Source organism: Trachymyrmex septentrionalis, unplaced genomic scaffold (genome assembly GCF_001594115.1).
Source record: "Trachymyrmex septentrionalis isolate Tsep2-gDNA-1 unplaced genomic scaffold, Tsep1.0 scaffold30, whole genome shotgun sequence".
NCBI lineage: Eukaryota > Metazoa > Arthropoda > Insecta > Hymenoptera > Formicidae > Trachymyrmex > Trachymyrmex septentrionalis.
This window is the reverse complement of record NW_017305463.1, coordinates 844,629-858,885: the sequence shown is the minus strand read 5'-3', so window position 1 is coordinate 858,885 and position 14,257 is coordinate 844,629. Positions and strand designations below refer to the sequence as shown.

Here is a 14,257-nt window from a genome sequence, read left to right as displayed (position 1 = left end):
GCACTTAATTTTGTTTTTCACACAAAATTTGATACAGATTCTTTGATCCATTTTTTGGAATAGGCAAAAATCGAAGACGAGCCAAAACACGTGCAAGCAAAGCAGCTGTCAAAAATTAACTGAACATTCAAAATGGCCGAACTTGTCGGCATAAGTGAGAGACATGAGTACCAACATAACGCCACAAAAAATCGAAAATCGAATATACGTAACCCGCGGAAATTCAAAATTCGCGATACTTTTTGAACAGACCTCGTAATAAACTGTAGCGGGAGTCCCCGGTGATGCGTAAGGATAAAAAATCTTCAACGCAAACTACTGATTTTCTTTTGATTGCACTGAACCGAGAACTCCGCACTCGGAAAAATTAAATTCGTCAACTGATCTTGAATTTCACTTATGACTGCTCGAAAAATTTTTTATAACTGACTGTGCTTTTCCGAAGAGCTATATATATTTGATGCAATTCGGTACTTGGACTTTGGATGGATGATTCACCTCTTTATAGATTAATAATAATAAAAAAAAAGGAGTTTACCGGATGGAGGAAGAGACTAACGGATGTCTGATTTATTACTATTTATCAAAAATCCCGAAAAAAATAGGAATGATTAGAATTGTTTTATTTTATATGTGAATCGGGAAATATGATCAGGCTTATCTGTAAGTCATAGGGCCAGTGAACGTGTTCTCGTATAATAATTATTTTCTTTTAACTGATGTTTAATTATATATAATAATTAATTAGTCCAAAAAGTGATATTCGATTGGCTGTGCTACTAACTCTATCCTGGAGATAATCGTAAGTTATTTGCATTTGAGAGAAAAATTTTTTTCCACGAAAGAAAAGAATCGTGGGATCGTTAGAACGTACCAATGACATATTTAAACAAATTTCATTATTCTTGCTTACTTTTCAAGATATTCCCTAAATGAATTTTTTAATAATTTTTATCTTTTTAAAATTCTACTTACGACAAACTATATCTGTGGATATTGACGAAAACTCTTCAAAAACATTTTTATGCTTAAAATATAATTTGTTACAAACAATATCCTGTATATTATAATATGTATGTTGTTATTCTACAATCGTATATAATATATGCCACATTTATAATCATTCTTCATTTTCAATTTTTTGGAAATCTATAAATATAATATTAAAATATTAATTTATTAAAATTCATGATAAATTTCAAGTATAAATAGTTATATAAAACTAGCAAAAATTGACTCTTAACAACTTTTTAAAACAGGAAATTTATTTTAAAGTAGAGAATTTTTGTTTTATATAACAATACTTTTTTTTGGCTTACTGTTTAACAACTTCTTAAAACAGGAAATTTATTTTAAAGCAGAGAATTCTCGTGTTATTTAATTGAACTTTTTTTGTTAATAACTTTTTAATAAAAGACCGTCGTCTAAAACCTATTGGAAGTACTCAGGATCATAATCTTGACAACATATGTTAAGGTCAAGGTCATTGGGGGATGCTCAATTAATCTAAATTTTTACCTCTAAACATTATCATATCAACAATAACACAATAAAAACACAATTTAGAATGCAATGGAGAACAGTAAAAAACAAGAAAAATAAGTATATTATAATTTAATTATAACTAATTGTTTGAATTATAAATAAATGAATTATAACAAATAATTGAATTATAACTATTAATTGAATTATAATCTAAATTAACAGTTGTCAAGAAAAAGTTTAACCTTCACAAATAACGATAAAAATATGTAGTAAAAACGATATAAATATATCAGCATACGTTTTATTGAGATATCAAAATATATGCTGATATATTATATGTTCATACGTTTAGAAGCGTTTAATAATGCAAGTTATTGTAGACGCGATTTGTGATGTGATTCGTTTATATAGTACATACTTGTTCAGTTGTTTGATATTTTTTAATTATTTCTAATGGAAATCTCTCATGAATTTTAATGTTTTAATATTTTAATATTTTACAGATTTAAAAAATATTGAAAAAGATTTTTTACAATAAATGTAGGAAATTTTTGATTGCATGAGAAAACGCGCGAGAGTTTTCAATTATTCGGAGCACTTCTGGAGACAGGATCTCAATAAACTATTTCTTTCCTATCACCAATGGTCTTACAGAGAAATATATGGGAGCGTTAGCCTTCAATTTTGATGAACTTAGAGTATGTTATTCTCCATATATAAAAATAAGAGATACATTATTTTATAAGAGTCTTTCACTTTTAAAGGTTAAAACAACTTTTCGAAAAAATTTGTTTTTTTTCTGTCGAAACGGTATATATATATAATCGAACCTATAAGAAATAGAAACAATTTATCAGAATGAAATAGCTAGAAGAGTATTTTATAAGAGTATAATAAAAATAAATTTTTATAAATTGTTTATTTATAAAACTCTTACCACTTAATATATTTAAAAAATACCATATCTGCAAAACACATCATGTATACAAAAGACTTATCTGCAAAAAACATTACATCCGTAAAAGACACCATGTTTATTAAAAAATTGTAATTCGAACCTAGCAAGAACACAAATTTTATTTGTGATCGCTCTTGATCATGAACTAATGCTGACCAAATGGTTACGTGGTCTCTCTATAGGTTTTGTGTTAAGTTGCATAAAAGGAGCAGGAGATTAGCTGGCAGGAGATTGACGCGGTAATCTCACTTACGGGGATTATACGCAGATTGCAACAATCCAGCACTATTAAAAATTAAAAATAATTATTATTATTAAATACTATTATTATTATTTATTAATTTATTAATTATTATTTATTGTTATTATTCTTTATTATTATTATTATTTGATTTGAACAAATTATTTTTTTTCTATCGTCAGTGATCTCAGACATTGCTCTCATGCTATTAGATTTTACCATCGGATGCAGAAACGAACGTAGAAAACTTTTGATCGTACGTACGAGAGGATGCGCGGAGTTTCTTAGGAATTCGGTGCCCTTCTGGGATCTTCGCTTGAAACGTCTAGACATACATTGGAAATTTTCGGTCACATGTAAATATGGATGATTATCAATTGTCTGTTATTTCACACAGTGTGGGCTTACATTTAATTTTCACTCCGAACTCTCCAAATTTGAATCACATATTTAATTTAATTGTTAAATGTCGATCAACCTTTGTTATCACACTTGATTAATTTGCGATATTAATGTAAATTTTGAAAACTCGGTAGGTTCCAAAACTTTTTATGTTAGGGTAATTTATTTAATAAATGATTTAATTGACATGCGAGAAACTTAGCTCAATCATCAACCGTTACTTGATTTAATTATCAAGTAACGGTTGATGATTGAGAAATACCACGAGTCCTTCCGTATGTGCGTTCAAAAATTTCGACTGATTTTGCCTATCGTCATCCCGACTCTTTTTGTTTCATAGCATTTAGATTTATCACACGTTGAGACATGAAACGCTCTAACGCAGGAATTAGCCGTAACTTATACAGGGCACTATAGGGCTATAGAATTCTGAAATTATAATTATTATTATGTTAGCAATTCAATTTATTATGTTAATAATGACTTTTTAAATATTTTTTCAGTATGCAAACTTCATTAACATACGTCTTCTATTTTGAAGTGTTACCTTTGAGTTTCTAACATAATAATAATAATAGTAATAATAAAATTTATAAACAGTGAATGTGATGTAATATGTTTCAAAGTTCTACAGTCCTTTAAATTTTAAGATATTGCTTTAAATTAATATATATTATCAACAGCCAAATAAACGAGCACACACACACACAATACAGTAAAGATGTTTTATTAAAATCTTAAAACTAATTTAATATGCTATTAATATAAATATAACAATAAACGTTTCGACTCACAGAGTCTTTCTCATTAATTAAATAAATCTATCTATTTTGCTTAACAATATTGCAAATTAAGAATAATTTTTCCATGTCAGTTGTTGATTATTGATGGTGAACCAAGTCAATTCTTAAATCGATGTTTATAATTAAAAGTTACAAAACCCATTTCTTGGTTGTCGCCTAGAATTTCATTTAGTCGCATAGTGTAAGATTAATGTCAAGATTGCTTTGTCTAAATCACATTAAATCTAAAATTAATAGGAATTAATAGAAATTTTGACCAAAAAAAATTTTATAAAAAACAAAAACTGACATTAATTGTGTAATACGATTTCTTCCAGATTTTCAATATATAATAACGCTTTTCTTTAGTTACAAAGTGACAAGAACGAAAACGTCATGTATCATTTCTCGAATGATGGAGAATATATATATATTCAATAATGATTAGTGAGAGAACACAAAGCATTCTATTTGTTGTTTCTATTGGAATTACATTTAATTCGTTCAAATAATCTAGCTTTTTAAGAAATTTCCTTTAAGCTGTCAACATACGAGGCAACTCAGTGTCTTTAATGCAATTAATTTTTTTTTTGTTCTTTGATATAAATCATTTCTATTATTAATCTTTTATGGTAGTTATGTCCAATATCTAAAATTTTGTGTTCTCCGAAAGAGTGGTTATATTCTAATATGTGTTCTAATATTACTGAATGTTTCGATGAATTCAATTTTATATTGTTTATATGTTTCTTAACTCTTGTTTGTAATTGTCTCTTTGATTGTCCTACATATGATGCATCGCAGTTTTTACGATAAATTTTATACACTACGTGATTTTTTTCGAGATGATAATATCTTTGTGTACTTTAATAATTTTGTTCAGATTGTTTATCGATCTAAATCTGAAAGTAGTTGTTAATTTATTAAATAACGATGTAATTAATTTCGAAAATTCTTCAACATAAGGAATTACTATAAGATCTTTTTTATAATATTACGATCATATATCGATATCATCTGTTTTTTTACTATAATTTAAAAAATTAGATTTATTAACGGAAAGATTTTTTATCCTTTTATTAATCGTGTCAAAAATGAAATCAACAAGGAAACCATTATCCATCAACAAATTTATGCATTTTTCAATATTACCTTCATAAAAGGATGGATGGGATAATATAAAAAATAGCATGATCAATTAAATTATAAATAGTTCCTACTTTTTGGCATCGTGAATGGTTCGAAAAATATTAAATATAACGTCCAGAAAAAATATCTTTATGAAACCAATTTATAACAATTTTATTTACAGATCTTATTAATATGAGATGTCCAAAAAATTGAGACAATGGTTTTCCTCAATCTCAATTGTAAATTTAAGTTTTTGTTGATATGTATTAAATTTTGTAAGGATATTCTCTATTTTATCCCTAGGAATGACAAGTAATACATCGTCGACATATCTAAAGTATATTTGTAACTCTAATGTGCTTAATATATTATTTTCTAAATCTTGCATAACAATATTTGCAATAATTAGCGAAAGAGGGGAACCCATCGGAGTGCCCATATGTTTGTGTATATATTGTATTGTTGAAAATAAAATAAGTAGAGGTTAGAACAAATTCTATTGCTTTTAAAAATTCAGATTTTAGTAAAGAAGTAGATACCTTAATGTGTTCCCATCTTCTCTTTATGCCTGAAATCGCCAAATCTAAAGAGTTCATAAACAATAAAGTGACATCTAAAAAAAACAAGCACATCTCAATCTTCCAATATTACTCCAGACAGCCTACCATATAATTCAGAACTATTATTGATATGTCCCCGCGCTTTGGGGATATGAAATCGTGACCTTTCCTTCTTATCACTTTGTAACTAAAGAAAAGCGTTATTATATATTAAAAATCTAGAAGAAATCGTATTACACCATTAATACAAAGTAATCATCTTGACATCTTACACTATATGACTAAAGGAAATTCTCGCCTTCAAACAAGAATTCGATTTTGTAACTTTTAATTATGGACATTAATTTAAGAATTGACTTCAATTTAAGAATTGACTGATTCACCAATAATTATCAATTGACATGGAAAAATTATTCTCGATTTGCAATATTGTTAAGCGAAATTGGTTTATTTAATTATATTTTGAGGAAAACTCTGTGAGTCAAAATGTCTATTGTTATATTTATATTAATGATATAGTTTTATATAATGCGTTTAAATAATGTTAAGAATGTAATGAATTGTACATTATGATACTTCGTTAAAGTATTAACTTTATCTTAGATACATTTTTGTAAAATATGAAATATCTTCCGTGATAAAATTTGGCAACTAAAAATTAAATATTTTTCAAATATTGTTATAAGTTTTGGAATGGTGTATTATTAGTATATTATTATATTAAAAATTCCAAAAATAAATTTACATAAACATTTATGAAATGTGAAGTTAGCTGGAATCCTGAATGTCTTGATGTATACTAGTATTATTAATAAATTAAATATAAAAAATTTCAATTATATATCTAGCCGATATATTATAGATAATAAAGAGTATCTGTTATATTAATAAGTAATTGATAAATCATAAATTATCTCTATTCTCTTATAAATAATACATTTTCTTCTAACTGTAAGTTATATAAACATCTATCCATATTTGATTAATCTCTCTGACACAACGTACATTTCTATTTCTGTTCGTCTTAAAAAATACTTGATAAAACAAAATCAATATAATTTTCCTGATTTGAGTTATCTGCTAGCTTAAAGAAATACAATTTATTCATTTAACGCATAACTTTTCTTTAATATCAACATGCGTTGTATCAATGACGTTTCTTTTGAAATGTTATATAATTATAATAAAGTCGAACGTTCTATAATCAATGGCAATATTAAAATCCAAATTAAACGCCAAATTTCTAATTCTGCGCTGCATTTTAATCTCCATAGAAGAATTTTTATTTTCGTCTTATCTATTATTTTCGCATATGCGTCTCGATAGATGCAGCAGGTCGCGACATTCTCATTGACACATAGGTATAACGGCTCAATTGTAAATATGACATAGAAGAAGGGTAGCTGCCTTAGGACAGCTTAAAGTTATTACTCCGACAAGTATGAGTTTCTCTAAAAATTGCAAGCATAATTTTTAGAAAATTTCGCTGGTGGCATTGGTTATGTGATTCAAGCTCTCCCCCTCAACGCTACACATCTATACCCCTCTATCCTCGTCCCTTTGCCCGACGTTTGTCTCTCTCTTTCTCCCACTCACGAACCCGAGGTACGCTCGCTCATTCAAGCTCGACCCCAGTCGACTCGACAACGATTCAGTCGCGGTCGACCCGCCACGCTGCAAGCTTTGCTGAGTACGCGTCTGCTCCAAGGTGCCTTTTTCTCTCCTTCATTCGTCTTTGCTTCTCCTCTGTTTTCTCCCGTATCTCTATTTGATCACCTCCATCTTCCTATTGCACTATATTCTCTCCTTCACTTTCTAATTCTCTTTTCTTCTCTGGGTCTCATCTCATTCCGATCGAGTCATCGTTCTTTAAGAAAGATAATGCAGTTCTCTTAAAGGAGCAAGATTTCTGTTCATTTCATCAGCTGAAGGAAAGCGAACTCGCGAACCAGGATTTGTTTGATATATCTCCATGGTGAAAGAGCAAAAGAAAAAGACAAAGCGCTGTGTGAATGGAAGAAAGAGATAATCACAAAATTGACTTGGAGGTTCGAAAATCTTTGGAGCTTGCTCTGCCGCGATTCATCGAGAGCTTGGGCTTGCGTGCGACAGCGCAGCGGATCTTGACAATTTTCTCACATTGCGAATGCGCCGATGAGAACTCGTCCCTGGAATCACAGCGAACTTGTAATGAATCGCTCTCATGTACGAGCAAACGAATGTCGAATGGACGAATATGTCGCGAATTCACGTAAAGAGGAATCATGACCGTGGAAAAAGGACGTTAAAATGTATGATCGACGACTATCACACATTGTGCGGCTTCGCTCAAACGCGGAAACGAGCTCTTTCGATTACGTCGGCTTCCGTTTATGTCTAATAATTAGTCTAAGACTACAGAAGAAAACTCTTATACAATAGTGTATGTACGAATGTTTTTTATCGAGGAATATATATCCACAAAGAGGCAAGAAAAGGGGCGCGAGACTCGTGACAGCCTCAAAGATCGACGCATCCGGAGATGTTCTTCGAGGGCTGCTCGGTCCAGAGCTGGACAACTCACTTGCGTAAAAGGATGTATGTGCTGTCAATATGTGACTCGGTGAGCAACGCGCTGCGATAATGGAGTGATTCGGTAGTCGTGATAACGCCTACGGTACACGTGCGTGAATGCCAACAGATACGAGGGAGTCCTGTGAGAACGTGCTACGTCAGATGCTTGACAGAACCAATTTTACTGGAAATTGCGAGGGATTGCAAGTGGAGATCCGAAAACTTATGTGAGTTTTCTATGACATACGTACCTGCACACATCACAACTTTCGATGATTATGACAAGACTTATTATTTTTGGTGTTATGAACGTTCTTCATCATACCCAAGCAAAGAAATTGAAAATATCGAAAAAATCATTCCGTTTACACATCTAAATTATAGATTTGATTATATGACCTCTCAATTCTGATGACATGGATATAATAATAAAATTATTATGCTTGCATTATTGTATATTATTTATGTTTCATGTGATTATTTCTTCCCATTATGAATTATATAATGAAATAACATTTTAAAATAAAATAAACGGAATGTTTTTTACAGAAATAATTACGATAAGTAAAACTACAATAAATATTAAACAATACAAGTCGTACAGCTTAATAGTTTTGACACGATTTAAAAAAAAAAGATACAAATAGATTTTATTACTAAGAAACTTTAGAAATTAATAAAAATGACCAGATAACCCATATCCTAAACTTATACATTCATATGTATATTAATATTGTTAGCTTTTAATACATTTATGTCACATTTCATGTAAGATGTTTAAGTGAAATATTGAATTTCAAAAATTGCCATAATGTATTTGATACTTTTTGTTATACTTTTAAATCGCTAAATATATAAAATAGAAGGAAGAATTCTCAATATTATATTAGTTAATCTAAATATATATATTTCGCTGAGAACTTTTGAAGATATATTTTACTGATATCTGTAATAATCTATGCTAATATCTCGCTACTTTAAATTTGTTTCAAAGCTATACAAGTAACATGAATTACAAGACTATTAACAGATTTTTATGTACATTTGTATGTTGATTCACTGTCATGTCGACAAACAGATTTTGTTTACTAGTTTAGCGAGGTCGCACATACACATACGCAAAGCGCGAGAAAATTATATTTAGCAAATGAGATCCTATCGTGTCGCACGGTATTGCTTTGCGTGACATGAGAAATAAGTATTTGCAGCTATTTATCCGCGTGCTCCTGTGCTATATTTTGTTTGCAACTTTCGATACAGAATATTGTCAACATATGTCATAAATTTTCTATTAAGTAAATTATTTAAGTCAATCAAATTTCATTGAAACAAAATATAAAAGTAGGAATGATATAAAAGCAGAAATAAAAGCAGAATTTTTAACAAATATGGAAAAGTACAATTATTATTTATTATAATATTTTAAGTGTTTGTATAAAATTATTTAATAAAACAGTTTATAGAAAATTCAATTTTTATGTTAAGAAAACGTATACTGATCTCACCCGCGCGCGCGCGCGCGCGCGCACACATACATTAAAATATGAATCAAGTTTATTTACAAGTGCAGTTTCGAAACAGCAGGCACCTGTCGTGTATCAGTTACAACACAGCAATGTTATCTATATATTCTATTCATTTGTGTGCTTCAAGAAACTCTTTTGATTCAAATAATAATACTTTATGCCTTCACATTACATTAGATTAATCGCATTATTATACAGTTTTGATGAATGATAAACTTAATTGATAAACTTTGTATATCTCAGAGAGTATGTATTCTAAAGATATGTACATAATAAGGTACACCTATAATAAGTTATATATAATATTGGCATAAAATTATGTTTTATCTACAAAACTTGTTTATATAATGCATAAATAAATGTGAATTAAATTTTTCAATATATATATGTGTATATTTAATATAAATTACATTTTGTATAAAAAAAATTAAAATATTAACTTCTATATTAAAAATACATTACAAAATTGATATTTAATTCGTCATAATTGTTTGTATGTAAAAGTATGTATGTATATAAAAGTGTATTCCAGATGCATTTGTTTTTTTTATTCAATATTATAGATATTATAGACAACTTGAATACTATTGCATGTTATATTTTTCAAATTTATTCTATCAAATTATATACACACTTATATACAATTATATACAACATTTGGAGAAATCTAATATTGGTCAATTTTACTAAAAAAGAGTAATTAATTACGTATTTTAAATAATAAAATGTTGTTCAGTTCCTTTAATACTTCAAGTAAGTAATTAATTAATATCTTTCAGTAATATATAAATTAAATTTCTGTAAAGAAATGCATTGAACATGCAGCAATTTTAAAAAATTAGCATTTCAAAATCAAAACAAGTATCCATTTTTATCCGAGGGATTGGTCACTAGCAGTTATAGTGTATAAAATTGCCCTTGATATGGATTACTTTTCCGAAATTATTCCAGATTATTAAATACTACCTTATATTAGCTTAGAGTATTTAAAATTACGTCACATTTTCTGAAATTACCCAAGATTTTTCCAAATTTACTTTGCTCATCAAAGATTACTTTATACGAGTAAAGTATTATTTTTTCAGATCACTCCAGAATATTTTTATAGACCACTTTATGATAAGTATTTTCAAGAACATCGATTTTAGATTTTTACTTAAGAAAAAAACGCAATTTTACAAAACAAATATTTATTGCATACAGAAACAAAATAATAGAAAAATTTCGTAAACAAAATATATATTATACAAGTATATAGATAGTAATAAGTTCGATTATTCGTAACGCTTGAAATTTTTTAACAAAAGAATATCCAATTAAATATAAATATTAATAGATATTTTCTTCTTCTTCTTTTTCTTATATTAGCGTGTGTTACATCTTTCACATACGCTTATGGTGCGCACGCTGATTATTCAATTGCCACGAGCATATAGGACCTACAGTTTTAATGTCGGTTCCAAACGACGGATTTTTCGAGAGGTGTTTCTATGGGCAAGGATACTCTTGAAAGGTTGCCGGCCTTTTCCGAGAGGAGACACGAGCGGAAATATTTTGGTTCCTACTGGGATCAAACTTTAGCATGATATACCAGTGCAATGTCTGCCATGTTATGTTAACGCTCAATAAGTATATTATAAAATAAAAAATATTTTAAAAAACACCAATAGTGACACAAACTCTTAAATGATATCTTACAACTTACAATTAGTATTGTGTTAAATTAAAAATTTTACTACTAATTAAGTTAATAAAAGGGTAATTTAGTATAAATAAAAAGGTACATTTGCGAAACAAATATCTGAAAATTTTTATATGTATGTACTTAATTATTATGCAAGTCCTCTCTGGCATAATTAAAATTTTTTTTTACCTTTTTTGAATTGTTTTATGATCAGTTTTCTATCAGATTGAGAAATAATTAAAGGATTAACACCCTATATATTAATAAAATCATAAAAAAAATATATATATCTATTTTCAATTTCTTGAATATCATCTTTCAGCGATCATTTAAAAACTTCTAAATTTTAAAACAGAAATTTTATTTTAAATATATGATTAATATATTATTGTAAAAAGCAATGTTGCCGTAGGGAATTCTCCTTATTCGTAGGAACATTTAAGCAAAAATCATGTAGAGAGGATTTGACTAAATTTTGTAAAATGTAGAGACATTTTGATAATTTAGCAAATTTAATACTTGCGTACGGCAATAAATGCAATCAGCATAAATGGTGTCCCTTAACGTGTCATTGATAGAGAGAATTCTCTACGACTGGTAACTCTTTTTTCTAAAAAGATATAAAATGCTCGTCAATGACGTTCACTAATTTAAAAAATCGTAGATTATCTTAGATTACCTCAGATTATCTGAGACTACTTTAAATACCCAGAATTACCTACAAATTATTTGATATTATCCTAAGATTACTTAGGATTTCCTAGTAGGTTAGTAATCAAAGATTACTTGAGAATGTTAATGATTATTTAGATTCAAAAATTACCTTGTATTACTCAAAAAATTTTGATGGATTGCCGCTGAATTACCTATCCTTGTACAAAAATTATCTCAGTGACCAACCCCTCGTTTTTATCGCAGTGTTCTTTTTAATTAGTAATAGTCAGTCAAATTATATGAGAAAAATTAAAAACAAATACAATTTGAAATAGGATTAAAGAGAAAATAATTCTAATTAAGTATGAAGAATTCCTATTTTTGATTGAGAAGTAGGTCTTAAATGCTTTAATTAATTAATTAAATAATTATTTAATATAAATTTATATATATTTCTGATTTCACAAACCGCGTTTCGAATTTTTTCAGACTTGAAACGTATGTATGCACAGAACCAGAACAGTAATATCACATATTAGAATTGTATACAAATAATTTAATATTTTTTTATGCTAATAAACATCTAGTAAGAATATTCATTATTTGTTCTTAATAATCATCTGAAAAGCTGCTATAATAATGTTATTGCGAAAAATATTACTTCGATTGATAATCGAATTCTGATTTTACTGAAACTTTGTATATATGTAGCTGTAAATAGATGAAGTTAAAAAATATCAGTTACTGTACTCTCTAAAAACAATTTTAAAGAGTAAATCACATGTAAAGCGGTTTTTAATTTTTTTTCGTTATATCTTAAAAATTATTCAAGGTATCAAAAAATGTTTTATACCAAATTTTTACAATAAAACTATCTCTATTCATCTACGTCAATAATATTTTTGGTAATACTTCAGATTAAGGACTCCCCCCTCCCCAATGACTTTGACATATGTTGTCAAGGTCATGACCTCGAGTGACTTCCAACAAGTTTTAGCTGTCGCTCGTTATTCCTTAAGAAGTTATGAAGAAAAGAAGTTTGAAAAATAATATCTCTTTTCTACTGTATGAAACAGATATTTTCTACTTTAAAATATATACAAATATTTTACAACTTTTCACACAAAGCGACTCTCACCCCATGTCCCCGCCTGCTTGGGAGCGCACGATTTCTACGCGAAGTGATTTCCACCCCTCCTCGCCTCCTGCTTGGTGGCGCACGATTTCTACGGCCCACTCCTCCCCTCCTTGGGAAAGTACGACTTCCACGCGAAGTGACTACTACCCCACCTTCTCTGCCAAGGAGCACACGAATTTTTGAGATTGACCATTTTTTGGAAAGTCATACGCTCCCAAATAGGAGGAAAGATAGGGTGGGAGTCTCTCCGCATGAAAATATTGAAATAAAACGTTATTCTTTTTTAATTTCTTTTGTTAATAACTTTTTAATAAATAATGAGTGATGGCTGAAATTTATTGTTCAGCCTCATGGAGGTTACTCAGGGTCGTCATCTTGACAACATTTGTCACGATCAAGGTCAATAGAGGGGTCCTCTAATCTGAAGTATAATTTTTAAAAACTTGTTTTTTAATAAAAACATTTTTTTTAATAACTGTTTTCTTAAAATATTATTGATGTGCATGAATAGGGATAATTTTATTGCAAAATTTTTAAATGAGATACATATGTTTTTATATAAGATACATGTATTTTTAAATAGTTTTTGAGCTATATAAAAAAAAAACCGCTTGACACACGAAAGGTAATTTTTAAATCCTTTAAAAATCCGATTTTTAAACAGTGACTAATGTTTTCTAAATCCAGATACTTACCAAATAGTAAGCTATATGTATACAAAGTTTTAATAAAATCAAAATTTAACACTTTATGAGATTTTCTCGTAAGCGAAGTTGTGTACGATGTATGTGTAAAATGTAGATGTTATTATTACATCGTTCTTTTTATGATAATTGTGTTTGATAATTGCAAATGTAATAATCATTATTTTCTTTGACAGTTTCATTAATTTATTAAAAAGTATACAGTTACGCCAATAATTTCATATAATTTTTTATATAGGTAAGATAATATAATAAATAAAAGATAAATACATATATACTATTCTTTATATATTTACAAATATAAATTATTTATCCTATTATCTGTACGTTGGAAATGTGAATAAATTAGTACGATTTAACTCAAACTTTTATATTATAACAAATACAATGAATTTGCAAAAAGACTTACATAATTTCTAATATATAATATTATATATAT

The 14,257-nt window shown here is 28.4% G+C and overlaps 1 pseudogene; it reads left to right on the top strand.

Moving 5' to 3' along the window:
• Positions 1–7,226: 7,226 nt before the first annotated feature.
• Positions 7,227–14,257, top strand: part of LOC108749586 — an 8,813-nt pseudogene continuing 1,782 nt past the window's right edge.